Here is a 17,607-nt window from a genome sequence, read left to right as displayed (position 1 = left end):
ATCATTTAGAAATTCATAGACTTGTAGGAAATTCTCACAGAGAATTTCTCTTCATACTCTTGTATATACTTAGTGGTAGACATCTGTTACCAGTAACGTGACTTTTGCTAACCTATTTAGATGGTGGTGTGGGGTTGTCGTTCTCTGTTTCCTGAATCAGGCTGAGTCTTAAGCAGGCCCTGTGTTCCAGGGTTTTGAGGATGAGGATGCTTTAGTGTTCCTGCTCCTCCTCCATCCACAGTAGATTTCTAATTGTCAGGGTCAGAAAGTTCTCTCACCTGCCTCAAAGGTTGTAGGGTTTGTTTTTGTTGTTGTTCTCTTTTCCTGCTGCTATGGATCTTCACCAGTTCTTTAGTAGTGAAAAGGTTTGCTAACATTCCCCAAGTATTGTAATGCTTTTGTTCCATAGAAAAGAGAGATTGGTATCTGCTGTCCTCTCCCAGGCCTGCACAACCAATATACCTCTGATTTTTCTCATTTTCAGATTATAATGTGCATTGTGAACTCTTCTTGTGTCTGACTTCTAGATGTTGTTCATTTTCTTAATAGTTTTAACCTATTCCTTAGCAAATTATTGAATATTTTAGCTGAAATCTTCTTAGCCCTTCTGTGGTGGCCTTGTGTTCCTCTGATACTCTTCTCCAGATAGCCTGTGGTCACATCTACATGATCTTTGAAAATCTTTGTCTCTTCTAATGCCTTTGCTAGTTAGGTATTAATCAGTTTGGGGTGCTATGACAGAATACCATAGACTGAGAGGCTTAAACAACAAATATTTATTTCTCACAGTTCCAGAGGCTGGGAATTTTAAGATCAAATTATATGCACATCTGGTTTGTGATGAGGATACTCTTCCTGGATTGTGGATTGTTGTCTTATTGTTGTATCCCCACCTGGTGGAGAGAAAAGACATCTTTCTCATGTCTTCTGTTATAAGGGTACCAAAACCATTCGTGAGGGCTCTACACTCATGACCTAATTACCTCCCAAAGGCCTCATCTCCAAATACCATCATATTAGGGGTTAACATTTCAACACCTGACTTTTGGGGGGACAAAAAGATTTAGTCCATAACATGTGCTGTGAGAAAAGCTTCTAATGGTTTCAAAAGTTATTATGATTTGGTATAAGGTTATATAAAAATTAATTCAAGATGGATTAAAGACTTAAACGTTACACCTAAAACCATAAAAACCCTAGAAGAAAACCTAGGCATTACCATTCAGGACATAGGCATAGGCAAGGACTTCATGTCTAAAACACCAAAAGCAATGGCAACAAAAGCCAAAATTGACAAATGGGATCTCATTAAACTAAAGAGCTTCTGCACAGCAAAAAAAAACTACCATCAGAGTGAACAGGAAACCCACAAAATGGGAGAAAATTTTCACAACCTACTCATCTGACAAAGGGCTAATATCCAAAATCTACAATGAACTCCAACAAATTTACAAGAAAAAAACAAACAACCCCATCAAAAAGTGGGCAAAGGATGTGAACAGACACTTCTCAAAAGAAGACATTTATGCAGCCAACAGACACATGAAAAAATGCTCATCATCACTGGCCATCAGAGAAATGCAAATCAAAACCACAATGAGATACCATCTCACACCAGTTAGAATGGCGATCATTAAAAAGTCAGGAAACAACAGGTGCTGGAGAGGATGTGGAGAAATAGGAACACTTTTACACTGTTGGTGGGACTGTAAACTAGTTCAACCATTGTGGAAGTCACTGTGGCGATTCCTCAGGGATCTAGAACTAGAAATACCATTTGACCCTGTCATCCTATTACTGGGTATAAACCCAAAGGACTATAAATCATGCTGCTATAAAGACACATGCACACGTATGTTTATTGCAGCACTATTCACAATAGCAAAGACTTGGAACCAACCCAAATGTCCAACAATGATAGACTGGATTAAGAAAACGTGGCACATATACACCATGGAATACTATGCAGCCATAAAAAATGATGAGTTCATGTCCTTTGTAGGGACATGGATGAAATTGGAAATCATCATTCTCAGTAAACTATTGCAAGGACAAAAAACCAAACACCGCATGTTCTCACTCATAGATGGGAATTGAACAATGAGAACACATGGACACAGGAAGGGGAACATCACACTCTGGGGTGGGGGGAGTGGGGAGGGATAGCATTAGGACATATACCTAATGCTAAATGGTGAGTTAATGGGTGCAGCACACCAGCATGGCACATGTATACATATGTAACTAACCTGCACATTGTGCACATGTACCCTAAAACTTAATGTATAATAAAAAAAAAGTTATTATGATTTGGTAGATTATTATTAGTTACTACGTTTTCAGGCTTTTGCATCCCAAGTAGAATGATGGGATCTATAGTGTATATTTTTAGTGAAAATTGTATTGAGATCATTGTGAAGTCAGTTACACTTGCAGGAGATAATACATACATCCCTTGTTCCTTTCTTCAAATTTTCTCTAATGGTAATATTTTGCCAAATTATAGTATAGTATCACAAAAAAGTAATGTTTTTATTAATACAATCTGCTGACTTTATCAGCTTTCTTGTTTTGCATGTACTAATCTGTGTTTGTGAGTATATGTGTGTGAGGGGATTATTATCTTCTATTTTTTTTTCGAAAGTGCACATTTGTATGTCTACCAACACAGTGAAGATACCAAACAGTTCAAACACCACAATGATCTTTTGTGATGCCCACTTATAATCACAACCACTGTTTCCTCCCCACCCCATTCCTAACCCTTGGCAACTTCTTATTTTTCCTTCATTTAAAAAATTTTATAAATTCAAAAATGTAACATAAATGGAATTGCACAGTATATGACATTTGGGATTGACTTATTTCACTTAGCATAATTTCCTCAAAATTAATCCATGTTGTATGTATAAATCCTCTGTTCCTTTTTTATTACAGAGTAGTATTACATGATGTGGATTTATCAGAGTTTGTTTAACCATTCATCTGTTGAAAGACATTTGGACTGATTTCAGTTTTTGGATATTAGGAATATAAATCCTATAAACATTTCTGTGCAGGCTTTTTTTGTAAACATATGTTTTCATTTTTCTGGGATAGGTGCCAGAAGTTCAATTGCTGCGTTGTACAGCAATTACATATTTTGTTTTATAAAAAGCTGCAAAACTATTTTGCAGAGTACACTATACCATATCACTTTCCCAGCAATTTACCTTCTCTGCATCCTCACCAGCATTTATACTGTCAATTATAAAAAAATTAGGCATTGTAGATTGGTAGTGATGTCTCATTGTAGTTTTAATTTTGATTCCATGTTTATTAATGATGTACAACAATTTCTCATGTGTTTATTTGAAAGCTGCTTGTCATCTTCAGTAAAATGTCTATCTGTTCATGTCTTTTGGTAATTTTCTAATTACATTGTTATATATATTATTATAGTATTGGTATCGTTTTGATGTGTGTCCCTGCTGAAATCTCATAATGAAATGTAATCCTCGGTTTTGGAGGTGCAGCCTGATGGGAGGTGATTAGATCATGGGGGTGGATTTCTCATGAATGGTTTAGCAGCATCCCCCTTGGTACTGTCCTCACGATAGTGAGTGAGTTATCACAAGATAACTCCCCCCTTGTTCTCATGCTCCCATTCTGGCCATGTGACCTTCCCTCTCTCCCCTTTGGCTTCTGTCATGACTGAAATTTTTCTGAGGCCTCCCCAGAACCCAAGCAGATGACAGCATCCTGCTTCCTATACAGCCTGCAGAACCATGAGCCAATTAAACCTCTTTTCTCTATAAATTCCCCAGTCTCAGGTGTTTCCTTATAGCAATGTGAGAATGAACTAATACAAGTATATACACTATATACTATTGTAAAAAATCAGTTGAGCATATTTCTATATTCTTATTTCTGGGTTCTCCATTCTGTTGCACTTACCTATGTGTTTGTGTCTAAACTAAAACCAAACTGTCTTGATTACTGTAGATATATATCAAAACAGATTCATGCTGAGTGATTCTTCCCATGTTAGTCTTTATTGTAATAATTGTTGCATCTATTCTAGGGCTTGTGACTATTTATTAAAATTTTAGGAAAAGCTTGTTTATGTCTACAAAATCTTAGCTAAGTTTTTTCTTTTTATAGGAAGTGCTTTTAACCTATAGAAAAATTTGGGGCAAATTGTCATCTACGTTGAGTCTTTCAATCCATGAACACAGTGTGTCTGTCCATTTATTTAGAATCTGAATTTTTTATCCTCATTATTACAAAAATTGAGAGTAAAGATTTAGTACAAGATTTGTTAAGTGTTTACCTAAGTATCTCATATCTCACGTTCTTTGGAATAGTTGTGAATGGTATTCTAATTTCAGAGTTTTCATGTGTATTATTCATATATAGAAATATGATGAACTTTTATGTGTTTGTGTCATATCCTGGGACATTTCCAAAATCACCTTTTATCTTTAGTGGTTTTTAAATAAGTATTTTGGTATTTTCTATGGGACAATCACGTCATTTGCAAATGGTGATAGTTTTATTTCATCCCTTCTAATCTGTATACCTTGTTTTTCTTGAATTATTGCAGTGGGTAAAATTCTCAGCAGTGTGTGGAATAAGAGTGGTGAAAACAGACATCATTGCCTCATTCATAATCTTAAGAGGAAAACATTCAGTCTTTCATATTTGCATATGTCTTTAATTGTAGGTTTTTTTGTAGATTCTCTTTATCACACTGAAGTAATTCCTTTTATCCTAACCTTATGAGGTTTAACATCATGAATGTGTGTTTGATTTTGTTAAATGTTTTGGTAATTTATTGAAATACTTATATTATTTTTCTCATCTAGCCTATTGATATAGTGGATTACAATTATTACTTTTTTAATTTTAAAATAGCCCTGCATACCTGGAATAAATCTTTCTGGCCATGGTGTATACATTGCTGAATTTAGTGGATTCATATCATGTTGAAGATTTTCATGTGTAAGCTCATGAGGGATATTGGTCTGTAGTTTTCTTTTTTTATACTCTTTGTCTAATGTCAGTTATGGGGTAATACTGGCTTCATAAAATGAGTTGAAAGGTATTCACTATTCATCTATTTCCTGGAAAATGTGTGTAAACTTAGTAATAATTCTTTGTTTTAGTAAAATTTTGTAGTCAAACAATTTTGCTTTTAAAATATCTTTGTCAGAAACTTTTAAATGAGAAAGTTTTTAAATTGGTTATATTGTGATATTATCTATTAATCTTGGTTGAGTTTTGTTAGTTTGTGATTTTTAAGGAATTAGTTTATTTCTTCGAAGTTGTTAAAAACATGAGTGTAAATTTGTTTAAAGTAGTCACTTATTATCATTTTTATGGTTGCAGACTTTGTAGTAATACTCCCCTTTTCAGTACTGATTCTGGTCCTTAAATGTGTACATTATTTATCTAAATTTTCCCATCAGCACTACTTTATCTTCTTCCTCCCTCATATTTAGATATAATTTATTTTCCTTTTTATTAAGTTCTGTTTTTGTAAATTGGACTTCCTCTTAGAATTATGGTATTTTAAAGTATGCTGTTTAATTTCCAAGTACTTTGATATTTTTCTATTGTTTTTCTATTATTGATTTCTAGTTTGATTCCCTAATGATCAGTTAACATCCTCTGTATAGTTTCAATATTTTAAAATTTGTTGATGTTGATTTCACAGCCCAGATTATGGTCAGTCTTGGTCAGTGTCCCATGAATGCTTGAAAAACTATGCATTCTAGTGTTGTCCTTTGGAATGCCCTCTATATAACAATTAGATCCTGTTGGTTGATGGTTTCAATCAGATTTTCTATAACAGCTGATTTTCTGCCTAATAGTTCTATCAGTTGCTGAGAGAGGATTTTGTAGTCCACAACTATAAATTGTGGATTTGTCTATTTCTTCCTTCGTGTATCATATATTTTGAGGCTTTATGGGTTGATTTGTACACATTTAGGATTATTACATTTTTCTGATGGGTTGATTCTTTTATCATTATTTAATATTCCTCTTTGTCCCTGGTAATATTCTGTGTTCTGATGTTTGCTCTATCTGATATTAATATGGCCATTCATGTTTGTTTCATTAATTTCTGCATAATATCTTTTTCCATCTTTTCACTTTCTTCATTTTTTAATTTTTATATTTTTAGGTGTTGCTCTGTTTTCCAGAGCATTTATTTATTGTATTAATTTATTGATTTGGATTGGATTTATTCTTGTCATTGTCTTGGGTATCATATAGTATTTTAATTTGTGTTTCAATCATCAAAATTATTTTAAAAATTCATGAGGAAATGGAAAGTCTATTTGATGTACCCGTATTTTAGCTCCTTCCCTTGTATCTTCCTTCCTGATGCTCCAGGACTTCATCATTTCCTTTAGTTTTAAAGAACTTCCTTTAGCCATTATTTAAGGGTAGGCCTGATAGCTACAAATTCTTTCAGTTTTTCTTAGTTTGATTCTATTTTCCCTTATTCTCAAAGTTTAGTTTAACCAGATGTAGTATTTACAGTTGACTTTTTTTTTCTTTCAGCATTTGGTAATTATTGTCCCACTTCCTCTGGCCTCCATAATTACAGATGATGAATCTGCTATCGTTCAAATTGATAGGCTCATATCAGTAATATCTCATTGCTTCCTGGCTGCTTTTAAAGTTTTTTTCATTGTCTTTACTTTTCAAAAGTTTAATTATGTTTGTTTGGTGTAAATTGATTTGGGTTTATTCTGTTTGAAATTTGATTTTCTCTTGGATCAATAGATCAAAGAGAAAATCATTCTCCATATGTGGGAAGTTTTCATTTGTTGTTTCCTCAAATAGTTTTTAAACTTTATTCTCTCTCCTCTCCATCTTGAACTCTGATGACATAAGTATTGAATCTTTTGTTATTGTCCCATAAGTCTAAGGCTCTGTTTATTTTTTCCCCTAGTAAGTATCCTCTCTTTTTCAGGTAGGAGCAATAATTTTTTTTAATTTTCAAATTCAAGTATTCTATCTAATTACCTTCTCATGGTGCTATTGAGACCACCCAGCACATTTTTATTTCAGTTATTGTGCTTTTCAGTATTTCCTGGTGAGGAAAAGAGTCTTGGACCATGGGGTAAAAAAGGTTTCTCAGACCTTCTGTTGCTCAGTCTCCTTTCCTGGCTCTACCTGCTTTGAATTATTTGAGTGAAAATCCAAATTCCCAGGACCAGCAAGAAAGGAGAGTACCTCCCTTGGCTGTTTATTTCTGACAAGGTTCTTAATTGTCACCCCTTGCTGGTGCTTTCTGCTGGTGTTTTTCTTCCTGATGTTGGAGGCACTCCTGTTAAATCTAGGAAAAGAATGAACACACCTCAGTGGCTTTTTATTGCTAAAGTGTGGATAGAGAAACACTACGTCTGAATTGTCTTCCTTTGTTGAGTGACGAGATGCAATACGCCCTGCAGCTATACTGTTCTTCCAGTCATGAGATTCTAAATAATATTTTTATTTAACATTTTGCAGAATTTTCTTTTGGTTGTCTCTTATGCTATTTCTAGAGTTTACTGTTGTGTTTAGCATAAACGAGCAGGTAAAAATAGATACATGGCCATTTTATCTAGACGGGAAATGCCTATAGTGTTTTTGAGTGGGAAGATTTTTTTTTACTTTATGTGTTCATTTTCCTTTCTGATTTGCACTTTAAATATCTTGTTTAAAAAATACGTTTCTTACTTGATTCCATACAGGATTTTTTTATATTTATTTCTAAATATTTTATAGTTTTACTATTTGCCTTTATCTCCTTAATCCATCTGAAATTACATTTCATGAATGATACTAGATATGGATCGATTTTACTTTTTACACAATATGCTTTAACAAACAAACCTAAAATTATCAGTGGCTTTTTACAATAAAATATATATTGTTCATATAACAGTCCAATATTGGTGATCTCATTTAATCAGATTTGTTTTATATTGCATCACTGCAATCTTTAACATGTGTCTTCCAATTTGATGTGTTTTTCTGCATCAAGTATTTGATATGAAAAAACATTGAAGCAAGGAAAATTTTGTTGGCCAGGATTAGACATGGCACAACTCACTTTCATTTCTTTTTCATTGGCTATAACCTCAATAACATCATTACATCAAATGTAAGAAGATCCTGAGAAATGTAGTCTACTGTGTGTCAAATGAAAAGGATAAATGATTTTCTTGATAAGCTGTGTCTGTCACCTATATAGTCTATTTTCAAAAAAATTATCTGTAATGTTGTCTGTGTCACATTAAGTTTCTAAATATTTGTAGGTCTGTTTTGACTCGCCATGTATTAATAATAAATTTGTATATCTCTTAAACAATATTACAATGTCTCAATTGGTGTAATGTCGTAAAAAGTATTGAAAGCAAGTCCTGTTTCTTTGTCTCTTTTCTTTGTATATCTCTTGACTATTATTGAACTCTTGTTCTTAATATAGACATTAGAATTTACTTAATTTTTCCATGAAAAATTGAAAGGGAACTCATGTCAAGAGTTGAGTTGGAAAAATATTATTTCTGCAGATCAATTATGAGATAAATGGTGTCTTTCTATTCTTCCATGAATATGGTACATTTATGGATTTAGATTATCTACAGTGTCTTAAAAATATAACTTTAGAACCTATTTATATTAGTCTGCTTCAGCTACCATAACAAAATACTATAGACTGAGTGGCTTAAACAACAGAAATTTATTTTATTTTCTCACAGTTCTGGAGGCTGGACATTTGAGAGTACAATGCCAGCATGGTTGGTTCCGGTGAGAACTCTCATCTTGGTTTGCCAATGACTGCCTTCTTGCTTTGTCTTCATAAGGTACAGAGAGAGAGAGAGAGAGAGAGAGAGAGAGAGAGAGAGGGAGAGAGACAGTGATCCTCTACTTACAAGACCAATAAGATGATTATGAGGGCCCCACTCTCACGTTGTAATCTAATCCTAATTGCCTCCTACACTAACATCTCCAAATACTGTTACATTGGGAGTTAGGGCATCAACATATACAGTTTTGAGAGACTCACACTTTCATTCTGTAACAGTACTTAATATTTTAATGCTGTTATAATGTACCTATGTAAAATTGCATTTATAACTATTTGTTGATATGGAAATGCAGTTGATTTTTGGATTTTGACGTGTATCTAAAACACTTTCTAAACAACTTTTGAAGCTGAAAACTTTTACTGTATATTGTAAGTTTTCTGTAGATATTATGTTATTATCTGGGAAAAATGATAATTTTTCCTTTTCTTTTTTGATTCATTTGCATATTTTTATTTTTTCTAGACTGTTTCCATTGATCATGATTTTCACTGTAATGTTAAAAAGAAGTTATAACAAGAGACTTTTCATTTTTATTGATTAAAAGTGATTATAATTTTTTTGCATATATTATCATATTCAAAAAGTTCTCTAGTTAGTTTTCTTTTCATTTAATTGGAGATTATTCTGTGTTTTCCTATACATGGTGATATTTTGTGCAAAATCAGAATTGATTGTTCCTTATATGTCTACTATATTTATCATTAAATTTTCTGAATGTGGTTCCTTCTTTACTAAAAGATTTTAAACTAATGATTAAAAAGGCTTGAACTTTTTAATATTATGAGATATAGTTTATATGAAATAGAGTACACAAAATATATATGTACATTTTAAGAATAATCACAAACACACGTAACCCACCCCTAGATTAATGAATGGAATTGTGTTTATTCATTTATTTATTTTAAATCGGCAGATATAATGTTACGTATTTATGGTGTATAACATTATGTTTTGAAGTATATATACATTGTGGAAAGTTTAAATCTAGCTAATTTATAAATATGATTCTTCACATAATAAGTAGAACTTTGGTAACAGTACAGATGTATTTGAACTTATTAAACTTCAGCAGATAAAGCAAAACAGTTTCTCAATAATTTTACCAATTTGCATTTGCACAGCTAAAAATGAAATTTTCGGTTGTTCTTTATTTTTATCAACCCTTAATAATGTCAGGCTTTAAAATGTGGTCAGAGTTTTAGTCACACTTTTGACTTACATATTTATATTTTCAATCCAATATTTTTAAACATTGAGAGATATAGCGTGATGTACGTACCAATTTAATTTTTTTCTTGAATATGGATACCTAATCATTCATGTACCATTTAATGACAAATACATCCTTTCACCATTGATCTGCAATGCTGCCTCTTAATTTATTCTGTGTATGTGTGTGTTTGGATTCCCAATTCTGTGCTTTTGATGAAATTACTTAGCTATAATACTTCATTGTCTTGATAACTATAGCTTTAGAATTACTACTGATAAATTATGATGTTATTAAAATTGTATTATTTAGAAATGTTTTTAACTACTTATTGCTGATATATTAACATGCAGTTTCTCTGTATATTGATTTTCCATCCAGCACATTTTAAAGCTCTCATTATTTACACAGTTATTATGTATCTTGTTGTGTATTTTCTCTGTGAAAAAATTATTTTCATTTACATATAGATTTTTTTCTTCCTGTCTAATACAGATACTCTTTTCTTCTTACCTTGTCTTGGTGCACTGGCAGTGCTTTGAAACTTATATAGAATGTTGAATACACTCAGCCATAGCAGACATCCTTCCCTTGCTTATTAACACTAAAGTTAACACTATTAATGACACACTTTTATGTATGATTGTTGTGTATTTTACATAGCTACCCTTTATCACGTGAACAATGTTTTCTTATCGTTTTAGCTTATCAAAGGCATTTTTCAAATTGCCAGGTAAGATTATATATTTTAACTACTTTTCTTTCTATAACATTTTATATTAATTGAATTTCTAACATTAAACCAAAGTTATATTCATGATTGCAACTCAGCTTTGTTCTTTTGTATGTATTGCTGAGTTTATTTTGTTTATATTTTAGCTTTGGATAGTTTGTCCACCAATGTGTCAATATATGAGATTTGCCTGAAATTTTTCTATCTTTTAATGTCTTTGATGATTCTTAGTAGTAATGTTATGCTAGTTTATAAGCAATTTGGAGTATAGTCCCTATACATCTAATCTGCAGGAAAATTTTTTTAAGGCTATAATTATGTGCTTCCTATATTATTGGTAGAATTCACTGGTGAAGACAACTAAGCCTGAAGTCTAGTTTGACTATTGCTCTGCCCTTTAAGGAATTGTTCAGGCTTCATATTTCTTCATGAGTCTGTGTAATACACTATAAGACATATTGTAGCTATAAAATTAATGATAGCCAAAAAGCCGACACAAGTCTCACAAGACTGACACCGTGTGTAACTTAGCAATGTAATGCAACCTAGTCCAGAGACTTCAGGAGATAAGACCACCTCAACACAAATACAACTTTCCTAAACCTTAAAACAAAGCTTACCCTTATAAGAACAGCTTAATTCCTTTTATTAAAGAAACTCCTGGTAACTGACCTGGACTAAATAATAGGTAGAAGAAAAAGGAAAGAATTCCCCCAATTCTGAGGATGATCTCCAAACAGTGACCCTCCCAGTCAGTCTGTCATTTGGCCCTCTGATTGCACCTGGCCTGTGACAACAGCCCATCTCCACCATCCATCTTATAAGAGCATTGCCAGAATAAACTCCTTGAGCATCAGATGATGTCTAAGACTCATCTTCGATACAAATTGGATCAAACAGGAGAAGTACACTCTGAGGAAGTCTGTTGTGATTATTTATTATATTTAGACATTACCCTCACGATAAAAATTCAAATATGTACTTATTAAGTTGTTCATAATACCCTCATATTATGTTTCCAAAAATTTTTAATTATAAATCATTTCAAACCTACACAATCTTGTAGAACAGTATGATGAATCCCATAGTGCTATCAACCACATTGTCAGATTATTAAGATTTTGCCAAGTCATTAACTAATTATTATGATGATTATTTTGCTCTTCTTTCCTGAAGACATTTTTTCTTTTTTTTTAATTTAAAATATTTAATTTTTGTGACTATGTAGTAGGTATATACAATTAGGGGGGTAAATGAGATGTTGTGATACAGGCATGCAATGTGAAATAAGCACATCATGGAGAATAGGGTATCCGTCCCCTCAAGCATTTATCCTTTGTGTTACAAGCCATCCAATTATTCTATTTTAATTACCTTAAAAGGTACAATTAAATTATTTTGACTATAGTCACCCTGTTGTGCTATCAAATACTAGGTATTATTCATTTTTTTCAAACTACCTTTTGTACCCATTAACAATCTTCACTCCCCCCCCATTCCTGACACAATTTCCATCCTACAGATTTTGCTAAATGTCTCTAGAAATGTAAAATCATATTTATATAACCTTTATGTCCATTGTAACGCCTAACAATTTGACAATTATTTCTTGTTTTATCTGATACCCAGACCATATTAAAATTTCCAAAATATTCTTAAAGTAGTATTTTTGCATTTTATTTGTTTGGATCAAAATTCAAATTAGCTTTATACAGCGTACATAATTGTGTCTTTTATCTCTTGGTCAGTCTAGAGCAGCATCCACTTAATTTTGTTTTTATGCAGTTAGCTAGTGGAAGGAACATTAATCATTCTGTAGAATGTCCAACCTTTTCAGTAAGTCTGTTTACTTCTTTAATATGGTGTTTGACTTGTATCTCTATCTATGTTTTCTATAAATTATATGTAAGTGCTAAAGCTTCATTAGATTCAAGTAGTGTTTGACATTATCTTATTTGGTATGACAACATCTTCCAGGTTCATATTGAATATTACTTGTTCCAAACTGGAATAAGTCATTTTTCTAAGGACCCCTAATTCTTGTATCTTTCAATGAGAAAATGTATTTTAACATTATGATTCTATGTCTGTCTATATATGTATACATACATGTATATACAAATATATTTATTGTGTGTAATATTATAGTTATATAGATTTAAAGTTGAAAATTAAAAATAGAGTTATCAAGTAAGATATATATATCTAGTTATACAGAGTAACACTTGGCATGTTTGAGTTAGAGAGTCCAAGTAGCAGTTACAGTGTTGAGTTATATAGTTAGAGTGGGGTTAGAGTTACAGATTTAAATTTATGGTTAAAATAATAGAGTAATGATTAAAGTTATAGAGTTATATTTTTATGTTGTAGAAATGTTATATAGTGTTATAGTAATTGAGTAATAGTTATAGCTAACGTTATGAATAAATATACAGCTATAGTGTTGTAATCATATAGTTACAGCAATTTTTGTGATTAGTACAGACAACACGTTTCCTATATTTACTTTTATATTTACTTGAGATTTGATAACTGTACATATTTATAGCATACAGAGTGTTATTTCAATACATATAATATATAGTAATTAAATCAGGGCAATTGCATGTACGTCACCTCAAACATTTATCTTTTCTTTGCATTACGGATGTTCAAATTCTGTCTTCTAGCTTTTAGACTATATAAAATAAATTATTTTTAACCATATTTAGCCTACAGTGCTAAATAACACTAGAACTTATTCCTCCTACCTAGCTTTAATTTTATATCTGTTGACCAATCTTTTCCTATTTTCCATAGGTTAAATAACATATAAATCACACTGTATAACACTATAACTATAGGTATAACACTAACTGTATATTACTAACAGTATATGCTAATAATAAATGTATCACCACAATTATGACCTTGGCACTACAAATATAACTAATGTACTATAAACATAACTATTTCACTATAACTCTATCACCATACTATAGCTATAGTACTATATGAATAAAATAACACTAGCTCCATAATAACTTGATAAGAATAACTATAACTAAGAATATCACTAGAACTATGACTTATAACTGGAACTATAACATTATAACTATCACTTTGATTCCATAACTACAGCTCTGTAACTATAGTGATACTGCTATTATAATACTATAACCAATGCACTATAACTATACCAATACCTCTATCACTATAACATAACACTATCACTAATATACTATCACTATTACTATATATTTTTAATTTTTATTTTTTATAAATTTTGACTCCAAAAGTATAACACTACAAATACAAATAAACTTTATAATTATAATAATCGTAAAAATATAACATTATGACTATGATTCCTCCACTATAACACTATAATACAATATGTATGACTATTAATATAACACCATAATTATAACTATAACACTACAAAGTTTTAACTGTAACAGTAGCACTGTATCACTAGTTCATGGCCACACTGGTATAACTATAATCATTTCACTATAACTTTTATTATAGAATTATCACTGCTGCTATAAAATATACCTAAATCTCCATAAATATAACTCTCTGACTATAACATTATCAGTATAACACTATTATTATTATTATTTTCAAAATAATGTATAACTTGAACACTAAAACAGTTTTAATGTTATGATTAGAGACTTATAGTCCTATACTTGTAGTGCTAAAGTTACAGTATAGTGCTATAGTTAAAGTTAGCACCATAACTATCACTATAACTACAACGTGATTACTATAAAAATAGCACCATACCTATAACTACAGAAATAACCTGGTAACTATAACACTAACATTATAACTATACTTCTAACACTGTAAAAATAACTATAGAACTGAAAGTATAACAGTATCACCATAATAAATATAGCATTATAACCATAATAATAGCACTTTATAACTATAACATGAAAACTATAATGATAGTGCTATACCTATAAAGATAGCACAACTACAATTTACTACCCTAAATATAACTATAGTACTATACCTATAACTCTTTAACTATAACATTATAATGACATCATTTTACAACTATATCTAAAGTTTTATAACATTGTAACTATAACCCTGTACTACAATACTAAAGCATAACACTAATAGTATAATTATAGCTATGTAACTATAATAATATTATAATATTTTAACTATAACAAAACCACAGTCACTACAACCTATCTACTATCCACAATTGCTTTAACTATATAGCAATAATTATATCTATAGCAGTATCAGTATACCATTATAATTATACTTATGTAACATTATAACTAAAACAATGTAAATAAAACCACAACTCTATAAACATAATTAAACTTTATATTCAAAAGAATAAAAGCATAACCCTATAACTACAATATTAAACTATATAATACTAACAGTATAACTATCACAATATAACTATAACTACAACACTGTAACTAAAATCAAACCACTATCATTACAACTTTCATCAGACTATCATCATAACCATAAGACTGTAATTATTACTATAACCGAACAACTATACCATTATAATGATAATTTTAACATAACAACATCACCATTATATTAATAACACCATTGCTTTATCTATAGCATTATAGCTATAGTACTAGCGCTATGCCCTTAGCTATAGGATGATAACTATGATAACTATAACATAGACCTCTAACTATAGCAGTGTAACTATAACTGTAAACCTCTAACAATAACTATTATTCTGAAACTAAAACTATAAACTTTTAACAATAACCATGGCCCCATATTTACTTTATGACTGTAAAGAAAATTCCATAGCTATATCACAAATGTTGTAACTGTAACACTATAACAATTTAACTCTAAATATTGCAGTATAAATATACTAAAACTGTAACTGTAATACTACTTCTGTAACACGCCCATCATAACTTCAATGCTAATGTTATAATGCTAACACTGTACCTGTAACCTTGATGCAATAATTATAACACTACCATCTTAACAATTATCACTGTAAGTATAACACTATCGTAACTATAGCACTCTAGTGAAACTATAATAGTAATACTGTAACTATAACTATAGCACTATACTATAACTTTAGCACTATAATAGTGCCAAAATTATTACTATATCTATACAAATAAAATTGTAATTATCAAAATACTTAAAAGGGTGTAATGGCAAATATAAAAGTAAAGTAACTCTACAATTATAACACTAAAACTATATACTGAAATACTATAATTAAAGTATAACATGACTACAAAAATATAACAGTATAATTATTACTCTAACACTGTAACTATAGCAGTCTTACCGTAATACTATAAATATGTCTATAATTCCAACCATATTTCTAACAATATTAGCAAAGCTCAATAGCTGTAATTTTTTTGATAATAGCCATTCTAACTGAGGTGAGATGATAGCTTGTTGTGGTTTTGATTTGCATTTCTTTGATGTTGAGCATCTTTTCATATATATTTGTTGGCCATTTATATGTCTTCTATTGAGATATGTCTATTTAAATCTTTTGCCCCCTTTTTTTATTTTTTTATTAATATTATTATTATTATTATTATACTTTAGGTTTTATGTTACATGTGCGCAATGTGCAGGTAAGTTACATTTGTATACATGTGCCATGCTGGTGCGCTGCACCCATTAACTCGTCATCTAGCATTAGGTATATCTCCCAATGCTATCCCTCCCCCCTCCCCCCACCCCACAACAGTCCCCGAAGTGTGATGTTCCCCTTCCTGTGTCCATGTGTTCTCATTGTTCAACAAAGGACTTTTGCCCCCTTTTTAATCATATTATTTGTTTTTTTTTTTACTGTTGAGTTGTTAGCATTCTTTGCACATTTTGGGTATTAGTCTTTCGTCAGCTGAATGGCTTGCAAATATTTTCTCCCATTCTACAAATTTTCTCTTTGCTGTGCAGAAAATTTTCAGTTTAATATAGTTTCTTTTGTCTGGAAAGGGAAATTCCTATACACTGTTGGTGGGAATGTAAATTAGTACAGGCTAATGGAATATATTATGGGAATGTCTCAAAAAACTAAAAGTAGAACTACTATACTATTCAGCAATCACAATACTGGACGTTTATCCAAAGGTAAGACAATCAGTATATCAAAGGAATACCTGCACTTCCATCTTTATTTAAGCACTGTCCATGATAGCTATCATATGGAATCAGCCCAAATGTTCATCAATGAATGGATAAAGAAAAAACAGTATATATATATACAATGAAATACTATTCAGTTATAAAAAGGAATAACATCCTGTCATTCATGGCAATATGGATAAGCTTGGAGGGCACTATGCTAAGCAAAATAAGTTGGGTACAGAAAGACAAATACCCCAAATTCTCATTCATATGTGAGAGCTAAAAAATAATTTGAGCTTGTGGAAGAAGAGCATAGAATTTGTGCATTAAAGGCAAAGAACACTTTCATATTTATATTTTGGCTACAGTTGTAGGTTCAGAGTAATATTTATAGTTATCTTATAAATAACATATTTGTAACTATAGTTACCTTATAGTTACATGGTTAGTGACATATTATATTATACAATTTTACCTATATTTATACAATTATGATTAAAGTGTTAGAGTTTGGCATTACAGTTATATGGCTAACATTATAATTATAGTGTTAGACCTATGTTTATAGTGATAGACTTACAGTTAAAGTGTTATAGTAGTAGTGCTAGCATTATGGTGGGTTTTTTTTTTTGGTTTTTTGTTTTTTGTTTTTTGTTTTTTTGAGACGGAGTCTTGCTCTGTCGCCCAGGCTGGGGTCAGTGGCACGATCTCAG

General features: G+C 31.1%; 1 long non-coding RNA gene across 1 annotated transcript in view; it reads left to right on the top strand.

The window, feature by feature from the left end:
* LOC129053040 (uncharacterized) overlaps positions 1-17,607 on the top strand; it is a 620,941-nt gene that overhangs the window by 589,765 nt on the left and 13,569 nt on the right. The window contains exons 13-15 of the long non-coding RNA XR_010139049.1: positions 8,742-8,846; positions 10,770-10,798; positions 16,370-16,398. This is a non-coding gene — a long non-coding RNA (uncharacterized LOC129053040). The remainder of the gene's footprint in view (positions 1-8,741; positions 8,847-10,769; positions 10,799-16,369; positions 16,399-17,607) is intronic.

Source organism: Pongo abelii, chromosome X (assembly GCF_028885655.2).
Source record: "Pongo abelii isolate AG06213 chromosome X, NHGRI_mPonAbe1-v2.0_pri, whole genome shotgun sequence".
Taxonomy (NCBI): Eukaryota; Metazoa; Chordata; class Mammalia; order Primates; family Hominidae; genus Pongo; species Pongo abelii.
The sequence above is the reverse complement of the archived record's forward strand: the minus strand, read 5'-3'. Positions and strand labels throughout refer to the sequence as shown.